The sequence below is a fragment of the Parasteatoda tepidariorum genome, chromosome 2 (assembly GCF_982258835.1).
Source record: "Parasteatoda tepidariorum strain Cologne lab strain chromosome 2, Ptep-v5.0, whole genome shotgun sequence".
In the NCBI taxonomy this organism is placed as follows: domain Eukaryota; kingdom Metazoa; phylum Arthropoda; class Arachnida; order Araneae; family Theridiidae; genus Parasteatoda; species Parasteatoda tepidariorum.
Window position 1 is genome coordinate 73,155,643 of NC_141756.1, and position 12,718 is coordinate 73,168,360.

At 29.9% G+C, this 12,718-nt stretch overlaps 1 protein-coding gene across 1 annotated transcript in view; it reads right to left on the reverse strand.

Annotated features, from left to right (window-relative positions):
* Nucleotides 1–6,995: 6,995 nt before the first annotated feature.
* LOC107453573 (neuroligin-4, X-linked-like) overlaps nt 6,996–12,718 on the reverse strand; it is a 48,781-nt gene continuing 43,058 nt past the window's right edge. The window contains exons 9-11 of the mRNA XM_087157523.1: nt 11,136–11,297; nt 8,680–8,755; nt 6,996–7,164 (exon numbers count right to left, since the gene is read on the reverse strand). The gene's annotated coding sequence lies outside the window, so the exon portion shown is untranslated. The remainder of the gene's footprint in view (nt 7,165–8,679; nt 8,756–11,135; nt 11,298–12,718) is intronic.

The window sequence follows — 12,718 nt, forward strand, 5'->3', positions numbered from 1 at the left end:
AGAAATCTTCCACAGAAAGAAGAAATTTTATTCTAAAAGGGTTTCACTTTTAGCTAAAAGAGCATTTTCTGACTGTTGACGCTTTATAGAGAATTGAAAGCAATACATTTCATTTTTAGTACCTGAGGACTATTAAATTGTTGGGGAAAAAAAGGAAATGAATGCGTCAAACTTTTATCTCATGTTTTTCAATTATGTGATAAGTTAACTTATTTAATTATTGTCTTCATTTGTTCTGGTGCTAACTCTTTTGGTTTTATTTCAAAACTGGGTAACTTTTGTTTAGTAGATTGCATTTCTAAGAATTGAAAGTTTTTGGCATTTTTATTTACTTTTTTAAAGTACAAAATAACTTTTGCTTACCGTTTTAACACAAGATAAATTATTAATATGAAAAAAAAAAGCACGTAGGATACTTTCGCTAATTCTAAAATAAAAAGGTACAGTATGCTTATTTTTATTTTTATAACCGAGTTTAACAGCAGACCCGATTTTTAGGGTTTACGATTTCTAATGTTCAACTCCGTAGCCTTGTAATTTTGAACCTAATCCCGAAGACAGGGGAACAAGTGTTGGGGGAAAAACTTGCCTTCGTGGAGGACTTTTTTATGAAACTAACCAGTAATTGCGTTACATGGAGAGGATAACGACGGAAACCTGTCAGGGTTAGCCTGACGGTAAGGGGACGCAAACCCGTGACCCGTCTACCAGTGAGGATATTCCCTTACTCACTTTTTATGTCTTTGCCATTAAACGGACAAACAAAGTCATCGGCACCGGAGTTCAACTGTTTAGAAACACGTTTTTTATATTCTAGTGTCTGTTGACGGATTTTCAGCGTAAATTTCAAAGCATACAATAACGAGAAACACGAAAAGTACTGTCTTTATTCTCCGATTGATTAGTGACAATTGAGCAATCACGCGTAAATAAGCTTTACCACTGATCCCATCAACGGAGCCTGTTACGTTTATTCACTTTACTGAAAAATAGTTACCTAACTTCTCAGACAAATAATGTATGCTTTACTGAATAATATTTAAATTAAAGCACCGTCGTAAAAGTTTAAATTTAAGTGGGTTATAGTGGTTTTTACAAACTTTAATTTCTAAATTATAGTTTGAAAAAGAATTTAAGTAGAAGACCTACTTTCTTATGCCAAGATTAATCTCGGTTGTAAAAATTGAGTTACTGATCTAGTTCAACACAATCTAGACATAGGTCAAAATATAAAAACATTGGCTTACCATAGCCGCATTATATGCATATTTGATGGTTTCGAAAAGTCGCTTTCTCGCTAACTCTTATTAAGTTTGAATTCTAACGTTATCTTAAGCATTGTTGTGCTACTACTAAATAGTATTTTTTCCTTTTGATACATGTACAGGGTGCGTAGTTAAATTATTCAATAAAAAATAAGCACCTTTTAAGCATTTTTCAATCACTCAAAAAATATTTTCAAGCACTTTAAAAAAATATAACTAGGTAGGGTTGGAAAGTTTTTGACAATTGATGATTTTACCGTCATGTCAAAAAAAAATGACTATTGTCAGAATCATGATATTTAGAATCATGTAAAACGAACGACATTTTCATGCGCTAGGGACTGACAATACGCCGAAATAGATTGGGGTTAAATTAATTGTGAAAACGTTGAATAGAACAAATGAACTGTGTCTTTTTGCATAATTCGTAGCGAAAATCAACATGGTAAGGGAAAAATCTCATTTTGAAAAAGGTAAAATTAAGCACTTTTTAAAAACACCCGATGAAAAAAGTACCTTTAAGGGCTTTCAAAAAACGAAAATCGAAAATAAGCACCTTTAAGCACTTTTCAAAAGCGCTACCCACCCTGATATAGTTCATGTGAATAACAAAGACTATAATATTGAGATCGGGACTCATGGTTAAAAAGTCAGAAATGTATATGCGTATGTCATTTCCCGGCAGCAGAATATGCAAATCCATTACAAAGATGCTCCCTTTAGAAGTGGAAAACATTTACTGCGAAATAAACACAATGCAATATAGTTCACCTTCCTGTTTTTTAAAACATACTTGGTATTAATATTTTTTTTAAATATTTTATATAATATTTTGTGAAAAATTTATTTTGCACTGAGCATTATTCCTCATAAATTTATACAAAGAACATCTTAGTTTTGAAAAGTATTATTTAAAAACTAAATTCACTTTTCCATCAGCTTTATAAAGAACGCGCCACATCAAAAACTTTTATAACTTTCATAACCTAAGATTTTTATTTTGACATCTAACATCACCTTAGTTTTAGAAATGATAAGTAATGTGCGAAAGGGATTTGAAACATGTTTTGAAAATCCAAGAATATTGGATTTGACAGGATGTGAGTAAAAAAAAAAAGAATCTGTTTTAAGAGGTTAGGTATCACTTGGTTTTATCCCTTTAAGTTCTCAAATGACAAAAAATATAACTTCTAAGCCTTTCTTTTCTCAGTGGACTTTCCTCACGGATACCGTTAAAATAGTTTCTAAAGTAAGAAAAATGAGTAAGTTTAGACACTTACAGCTTGAAGGTAAGACCTCCACTTGATTTATATGTTTTGCAAATGTTTTCCTAACACAGATAGCTTACCATATGATTAATAAAATAAGTTCACGGACTACACATTGATTTTATTCATAAGAATGACCAATTAATTATGATATCGTACGCTATTAAATTTCTTAACTCACGAAAAATAAAATGAGTGCTGTACATTTCCTTCCTTTTTTGACCAAGCCTTATCATGAGTCTTTGTGGCTCAGAGCACTCTCCTCCCAATGAGGTGACCCAGTTTTGAATCCCATCGGTAGCTGGCTTATATGAATTCTGCACCCGGTTCGCGCCGACCACAGTGCTGATGCAAAATATCCTGAGTGGAAAACGGATCACGGGTTAGAGTGCCCTTTCCGTCTGTTTAGCCATGGGAGGTTTTCATGATTTTTCTCTTCTTGTAACGCAAATGCAGGTGAGTCCCTTTAAAAAATCTTCCACCGAGGCAACTTCCTCCCAGTGCTTGATCCAAGAGTTTCCTTGTCTCCCGGATTGGGTTTAAAATTACAAGGCTACGGATTTGAGTATTGGCAGTCTTAAACTCCAAATTAAGTCGGCTTTTCAACAAAGGTTATGGAAAATTACTTTATCGCAGGTAAAGAAATTTTAGTTTTTTTCTTGTTTTCTTAGATAAACGAATGCAATTAACTAGCAACTACCATGGATTCAGTTTTCAACAGAGAAAATTAATCTTCACTGCTGTTCTTAGACTCTGTTCTCTTGCTGTTTTTGAATGAAGAAATTAATAATAAAAGGGAATATAGTTGTATAATACGTTTATTAACGTCGTATTTGTGTGTTTGTACCATAGTGTTTGTTATATTAGATAAACTTTCATATCAGTGTATCTCTCATTAGGAAATCGTCAGTGAGATTTTCTATTCAGGATAATTCAAACTGCGTGTTTAAGGAAATGGATGCAGCTTAAAATGCGTAGAAAGTGAATCTAGCTCATGTTTTAAAAAATAGTATTTTGACGTATTCATGCAAATAGGGCCACACCGAATTGCGAATTTATTTGAAATCATTAATTATTATTTTTTTTGAAATAACAATACTTATTAAAGAAGCTTGAAAAACGAAATCAAATTCTATGTCCATTTCCTTAAACAGCTATGTCCATTTTTAAACTGCGCATTTTTAGTTGACTGTAAGAGTTAGTTGACTGTCTTATATAATAGACTAAGTATTTTGAGCAGACTATTTTCCAGTCCTAACTTTACTGAACTTTTTAATATGAGCCTTGCGAATTTTTTAAAATACGAATTTTCAGCTGTGCCAATTTATTTCAAAGCATTTTTTAGATGTATTCATTTTCTTAAACAAGTATTTTGTGCTATGATCAGAATAAAAATCTGTCCGATAATATGTAACTTTTGCATTCGTTCCAAAAATAATGAACGCGGGTACCAATCGACAACCATAGAATTGTTTTCCTCCGAGAAATGTATTTATTTCTTGTACTTTTGTCTAAACATTACAAATAAAAGCAATATTGACAATAAATCTATATCTCCACATAGAATGCATCAGTTTTCTAATGATCTACGAAAATGCGCATGAAAATTTAAAACAATTTATTTAATTTTGCTTTCCTACCTAGAAAAGTAATTTTTTAAGTCATTTTGTCTGAGATCATACACATAGACAAAAAAGTATTCTAATAAAAGTACCTTTTTCTTACCAGCATTACCATACAATACGGTAATTTTATCAGTGTGTAAATCATTATGTATGCTTGTCCATTGTGATAAAACGATTATTAGACACACGAATTCGGTTGTTTGAACTTTTTATGTAGTTTCTACAACATTCAAAAAATTTGCAATATACATAACCTTTTCGCTGAAAACCTTTTGTAATAAATTGAAAATTCATCTCCATAGCCTTTTCTTTAGTCACACCAATGACTAAATATTTCTTGATTTTTTAAAGTTATTGAATTTTATCTTTATCATTCGTTGTAAATATTGTTATGCATTTCATTTTTTCACGTAAATTAATTACAAACACATAGCTTTAAAACTTAAAAACATGGCTTTAAAACTTTGAAACATAAATTTAAAGCAATTTTAATATTTAATAAATGAATAATTTGAAATAATTTATTCTTAAATTTTGTATAGACTTTTTGCTGAAAATTTATTTATCATTTTACAGTTGTTGTTTTCAAAATATTTAAAATATTAGATCTCTGGGGAAAAATCACTTAGCAACAGAAATTTCACAGTTTTTATATGTTACTTATATTATAAATCATTAAAGATAAACCAATACTCGCAGTGGATTTCAAAATTTTTATTCTAAATTTATTATGACATATAGATAGATTTATAGTTGTACCATATCTGATTACACATTTTTTATACCTACTACACATAGTTTTAAAATTTTTTATTAATAATTTTAATATTCCTGTATCTCAATTGCATAATTTCTTTATGTTTTTAAAGTCATATCATGTAAAACGCCAATCGATGCAATCTTATATTAGCTGCAACATACTTTTTTTTCCAGTTACATATTACAAATAAATACTTCTTTAAAAGTAGAAAAAATTACTCTGCTACTTAGCATCGAAGTTTTGTAATTCGTCAAAAATTTCGCAATATGCGTAACGTTAACCTCACTGGTTCCAATTTATCGATGCGATACAATGAGTTGAGAAAATTATAGATTTATTTAAAGACTGGTATTTTTGTATAGATAAATATAGGATTTACTTTAATATTAATTCCGATATTATTTATTAATATTCCAACACGCCCCATCCTTGAAGTCGAGATTCTTGCATAAACTTCAATTTGAGTCTGATTTATGCATGTGTATTAATACCATTAACACATCTGTAACCATTTTCCAAACCCTTTCAATGGATTGTTTTTAATAAACTTAAATGTATGTGATGCATTAAAGTTAGTAATTTTAATGTATGTGATACATAAATTAAAGTTAGTAATTTTAATGTATGTGATACATAAGAGCCTGAAGGTTGAAAAACACTTTAACGTTAGAATATCTTAACGCAAATAGATGCACATATTCTCAATCAAAAAAAGTTAGATATTTGGTTTTTTAATGTTCCTAACTACATATAAATAATCCTTTTACAAATCACATTGCTTGCTAAATTAAAGTAGTTAAAGTTAAATTATACTTACATGCAGCTAAAGCAATGTTATCCATAAGTAAGTTATCTTAAATTTATTATTAAGCATTAAGAATTAGTATTAAAAACTTTTATCCTTAAATTCGTAGCGTATTATGTTTACTTTTTAATAAAGTTATTTTCACGTTTTGTCATGTTACTTACTTTTGTTATGTTACTTACAATTTTAGTCAAATTTCAAAAATATTTTACTTTCTAAAAAAGCTTTAGATTTTTTTACATGATTTTTGAAAGCCTGGAGAATCTTGAAAATATTACATTTTGCAAATAAACGAAACGTATATTTGGTATCCAAAGGAAGACGGAGTCAATTTTGTGCTTTGTGCAAATCAGAATAATGTGATTTTATTTCTTTGTCAACCAGTTATAAAACAATAAATATATATAATAACAGGTATAAAACAATATTTGTTCTAAGTGCTTAGAGTTATATTTTAAAAGTTTTATCAATACTAGGTGCGGCAGGAGCTTTCATTGTATTGGAAGGTAATGGGTTGTATTGCTCCTATATTCTGACGTCATCAGCCAAACCGTAACTAATCGAGCGAACTTAAATATTAATTACGAAATAGTAAATCCACTGAACAAAAATTGGTGTCTATAGTCATAAAATGGCAGGTTTCATTAAAACAAATACTACACAGGTTCCTCATTTCAGTCCAGATTTTCTCAATAGTGATTTCTCGGGTTTCGATCGTTTTTTTAGTTTCAGTTTCGCTATTTATTTTGTCAAGGATTCTAAAAATATATATTTAGGGTGAAGTTTATTGAATATCATGTACACTATAAAAAGCGGATCTGTTCTGAAGCTTTGACTAAATAAGTTGGTCTACTAAGAACTTGGAGAACTATGTTTTATGATATTTTAATAATTATGAAAATTAGCTTTATAATTAGAAGCATTAGTAAACTATTTACAAATAACCTTTTCAAACTGAAAACAAACTTAATTTAGATTATTAATAATTTATGCAAGTAAATGGTATCATACAGCATTCAGAACTGAAAATTTAAATGTCTACAAAATTTTAACTTAACGTATTCGTTTACTAACATCTTCAATTATTGTTATGAATTGATCGTAAAAATATACATCTCACTGAAAGCTTGCCAAATCTTTATAGTGTATGTTAAAAGGCAAAACTCCAAAAAAGAGTAAGAAAGTTCAAAAATAATTAATTTAAAAATTTTAATGTAATTAATGTTCGCAATTACCTTTCAGTGAAACATGAAAACAGATAAAAATACGAAATACTGAAATATATATATTTTTAATACAAGTATAATATTCTTGGTAGGAAAAAATATGAAGAACTGCACATAATTTCTTCCCCCAATACTTCAGTTTTGTTCCATGGGTATTCTAAATATATATCTTTTTCAGGATGCTGTAGACCATGTCTAGAAACCCTTCGATGAATCTGTAAAAGGAATGCGAAGTTTTAGTTTGAGATTCCTTTGATCGTGTGGATTTTTTCCATATATAAAGATTTAAGGTGTCTGCCTTCGCTTGAAAAACTACTTGTGAACATTTATTTTTTCTTAAAAAGAATAGTTTTTCGCAAAATATATGTATAGTTAGCTTGATTTGGTTTTAAAATGAAGTAAAAAATAAATCCGGGTTTTACTAATCTTTCGGTTAGCATTGCAAATTTTTCAAAAATTGGAAAAGAATTATCAAAGTTTTAGGCTTACATAAAAAGTTTTAGGCAAACACTGCTTTTAAATTCTAAATATAGTCTAAATTCTAGTTCCCACTATATCGTATTTTGTCCCTTTACTGCGTTATGAATTAAAAAGGCATTAAAATTTTACTGAAATATACTACTCAAAATAGAAAAAAACCCTGCATTTTGGACTTTTTTGTATTTATTTAGCTGCTAAATGATTAATGCTAAGACAAATGTAAAAGTGAAACGTTTTTGTTCAGAACACTGTGAATATAGTTCGCAACATTTCATCTTAATTATTCCCATTAACTCTCAACAAGGATATTACCAGGAATCCAAAATGGAAAAATGCATTTCTTGAGAAAAAATTTCTTATCGATATTGTGGTTTTTTCATCCAGTTTTTCACAAACAGTTGCTTACAAATATTAATCGTAAGGATTAGATTTAGTAACAGTAAAAAAATCAATTTTATGAAGATTCTTAAATTATATTTATAAATAATGTTATGAATTTATAAATAATAGTATGATGAGTCTGTAAATTTTTGAATTATTTCAACAAAAATTACTGCTGGTGCATTAAAATGTCACTTACAGTCTCTTCAGATAGCCACAACTAAGCTTCTTACAATCAAATAATTATAAGTAACATATTTTTGGAATTCTAATATCATACGCTCTTAAATAAATTAGAGAAAAAAATTTCATGTGTTTTCTGGAAATCAGACATTTCAACGTAGAAAGTCAAGTTAAAATAGAGTAAAATTCAATATTTTTATTGTCAAGATTTTAAATAAAAAATATTCAAAAATAAGAAAAGCATATTATATTTTGCGTTTTTCTGACCCAAGGTTACTGCCACTTGTGCGATTTTAATCCTTTGTGGACCGGCAGAATGAGAAAGAAATGCTTTCCTAGCCCCGTAAACTCTGTATGTGTATACGTAATAAAGCGTATACATGCGCAACAATACGAGTTATAATAAGAGAGTACCGTATCGAATGAAAATCACAATTATATTGGGCCGCAAGAGTCTGAAAGGCTCCTTTTATATATGATACTGATACCGTGGGTTGTGAAAGAAGAATCACAAGATCACGTATGTGGGATAACAGATTTTTGCAGCTTTTTAAAATCTTTTTTAAATCTATTTTAACAAGAGGAATCAATAAAAAAATTTGGACATTTAAATAAATAGCGTTTTTTTATCAGAATGGAAACGGGTTGTTACTAACCAGGTTATTTTTCAAACGAAATTTATTCACCTTGAGAAAACTGCCTCCAATCACGTGCTCGATCTTTCTGAAATTTATGACAGAAGAACTTCTTTTCGTTCTTTATCTAAAAGGTAAAAATATTAGCACTTTATTGAAGAAAAAATTATTTTTGGCGTATGCTTCAGGGAGATTCTAATTAAACTTTGACATTCAAAAAGTTATAAGAAAAGATCTACTTGTCAGAATGAAAATGCGTGAAAGAGGAAAAGATATATGGCATAAATAATTAGTTGAAGAGAAAAATGTTAAAGATGCTAGGAATAGATGGCACTTCACTTAATCTCTCTCTCTTTATATAAATATATATATATATATATATATATATATAACTTAGTTACGAAGTAATTATTTTAGATTTATTTTTGATCCTTTCTAAAATGGCTGTAAAAATTTTAATTATAAACTGTGGTATGACACATTATACAGTCATACCAATTATTGATGACGGAGCAGGCTTTTTCGAGCCCTAGCATGTATACAAGGTGGTCCAAATCTCATGGCAGGTACATTAGGGGATGATCACAACTGGTCAAGCGAAAAAATCCATACAATCCATGGTCCGAACACAAGTCGCATCGCGCCTTCCAGCGACCGACGTAAGAAAGCTGTTTGCAGCAGCTCTCTTTTCTGGGGATCATTGATGCGTACTAAAATCAAGAGAAGGCTGAGATGCATTACATGTACAGAGCTGCAGACAGCAATGCAATGAAAGCTCTAAGATAGTACCGAGAACGTAATGCCGTAGGTATCATATATCCAGGGTGATATCATGTAACGCCGTAGATATCATGTATCCAAGTCTTGTTGATCCAACCAACAGTCCGGCCCACTCACCCGATTTGTCAGGTATGGACTGATTCTTCTGGGGCAATTTAAAGAGAATATTCTAAGACAATGGTTTCATAAATTCTGCCGAAGTGCTTGATTCCCGGATATCCGTAGCTTCTGACACCATAAGAGTGACGTTTGGTGTTTTTGGCAGTTAATACTTCGACGGGGTGAAGCCTACGTTGTTGTAGACGACCACAATCTTGAGCAGTTCCTCTGATGAGGGACTTAGTATTGTTTAACTTCATTTCGGTGAATGAAATGTTTTTCTTCATCCCATCGATTTCTTTTCATTCCATGTCTATCGTTCTTGTTTCCCATTATTTCACGACAGAGCATGCGTTGTGCCTTTCCAGCCATGGATTGTAAAGTGATACATGCAAGTCTAATTGTATTCTGCTACCCTCTAACGTATGTACCATGCATTTTGGGACACCTTGTATATTATGCGATAGTCAAGTTATGGCTCGAGAGGTGTGTGAGTACGAAGTATAATATGTAAAAGAGTAATGTAAAGATTTTTTTTATCTTGTCTCATGACAGAGAAGGAAACGATTTTGATATTTTTACTGCCTACTATGACGAAATATCCAAAGGTCATGCTCACAATATTTTGTGTGATTTAAAAGCCGCTGGATAGTTTTTAAATTACAACTAAAATTCAATACTTAGAAAACTGAAAATATTGCTAACATCTCTAGAAAATAGTTACAATTGAAAATAAAGTACTTCCGCGCCAGCAACAGCTAGAAAGTGAAAAGATTTGATTTATATATTGTCTAAAGCTTACTGTTATTGTGTAAACTATACTACTTAAATAAATTAATGTATTGGGATTGGAGGAGGGGTTGATGAATTAGAATATTAAATACTGTGCATTTGACGTAGTTGCCATTAAAGTTTATTTGTTGTACAGGATAATTTTGAAAGGTGACCGAGCTGTAAAACCAAAGGCTGCTAGTAGCTTAATAAAAGTGCTTAAGTTACATTTTGGAAATAGTAAAGTTGTCTTTTATCACAATTCAACTGTTCGGCTTTAAAGATATGATCTTAATAATTTAACTTCTGGTTGTGAGATCTGCTGAAAAGTGTTTTTATTAGTGATACTTTTGCAACTTGTATCTAAACTAGTATCAAGGCACTTTCATAAAGGCACGTTCCTAAAGTCTGATTAACTTCGATCAAGTTTTTTCATAGATTAGCTGCTAGCTCTTTTATGGATTCCAATTTAGGCAGTAAGCATTGGACGACGCACTTCTTTCTAGAGCACTTCTAGAAATTCTCATAATTGCTGAAATATATTTTAATCTTTGATTATTTTTAACTATTTTAGCATCATTATAGTTAAAATAAAGATTTTGTTGTTGCCTTTTCATACTACATTTTTGGATTTAAATTCCACAAGTAGCTAAAATCATTTATGTTGTGAAAAGAACAATTCTCTTTCAACTCTATTATTTTGAATTATTATTTTTATTATAATATTTCAATCCCATCTTTCTTAAGAATACGTTGTTCATTTTTCAGGTTGTTTTGATAAGTATATTTTTTTCTACAGCCACTAAAAGTCATATGAAAGTTTTATAATCACATCGGTTTTGATTATTTATGCTCACCTCATAACTAAAGTGTTTCCTTTCGTTACAGAATAATGGTTTAGACATAGTGATATAAAATCTTAAGCAGGTTGAACCAAGGATCATTTACAATAGTAGCATAAACATTAGTCAATTGATACATGATTCCTTTCATTTTATCTCATTTTCTTGCCACAGTCCCTAAAATAAAAATAAAATCATACATTCATACATTTTAATATGTATATGAAAACATTATTAGCTCTGAAATCAATATAAAATTTAATTTTTAATTTTAATTGAGAGTAAATTTAAACCGTCAAAGCTTCAAGTCAAATGTGTCAAAATTTGGAAATTGATAAAGTGTATGAAAGTAAAAAAATGCATTTTTTTTTCAAGATGCACATTTATTTGAATATTAAAAACAATCAAGCTTGAATATAATTTCGATTATTAGTGAGCAATTCAATGCTTATTAGACAGCCCTTTATTAAGAAATGTAATTGTTTTTTCAGTAATGAAATGGATTTTTGTAATGCTTAAAAATTTATAATTTGGTTAATATACGGTGATTATACATTGGTTAATGCACACTTTACTTCCGTTCATATCTATTTACTGCACATATTACTTGCATTTATGCATGATGTCTAGATATAAATGTTAATAAAAAAAAGTCATTATGTTAAAAATTTGTGTTAGCTTGGCAAAAAGGAAATAACCTTAAAAAATAAAAATAATTCACTAGCAGAAGAATGTTTTAACTATCCGCACGGAGAATCGGGTATTAATATATACAACAATATTCTTTATTTCAGATAAAATGCCCTGTGCTATTAAGTATATTTTATAAATAGTTTTTACCTTTGCCTTAACGAAAATAATTTTGCACAAAGTTATGATAAAAATAAGAATTCAACGCAAATTATCAAATTTTTCTTTTAAATTGGATTCATACGAAACTAAAAATATTTCATAACTAATTCTGGTCTTACCGTTTTATCTAATCTAAATAAATTACTTTTACTATTAGTTAGTTTTCAAATAACTTTCTACTGAGACAGCCAAGCTATAAAGCTTCATATTAAATTCGTGCTTATACTCCATCTTCAATGATTGTTACTGCATCAGGCTATGGACATAAAGGTTCCAGGTTCAATCTCAGTCAGGACCAAAAATATACCCCTTGAGCTCCCCCTGAGCAACGGCGAACGCAGAACTCTCTCACTCCTAAGACAGCTAGCAGTGCTAAATTATTTAACTTCTTTTCATGATTCGTCCTTGTTCGAGTCATAAACAACATCAAAGCCCGAGCTGAAGAAAAACTTTTCCGAGTATATGCATACTCTTTTAATAACCAACAGTCAGTGACCATATATTTTTGGAAAAAAAGCTACAGACAAACCTGTCCTTTGTAATAATTTCGTGTAATAATTTATGTACATGCAATAATTTCGAGGACGTAATTCAATCAATATTTCTTTGTAATAATTTCTTCAAGTTCTTTTTTTTATATTTAAGTACTTCTGGACTACTTCTTGCTGTTTAATGACTGTAAATTCTAGTAGTATCATTTTAAAGTAATCATAGTAAATTATACGGAAATTCACACTTAATTTTGA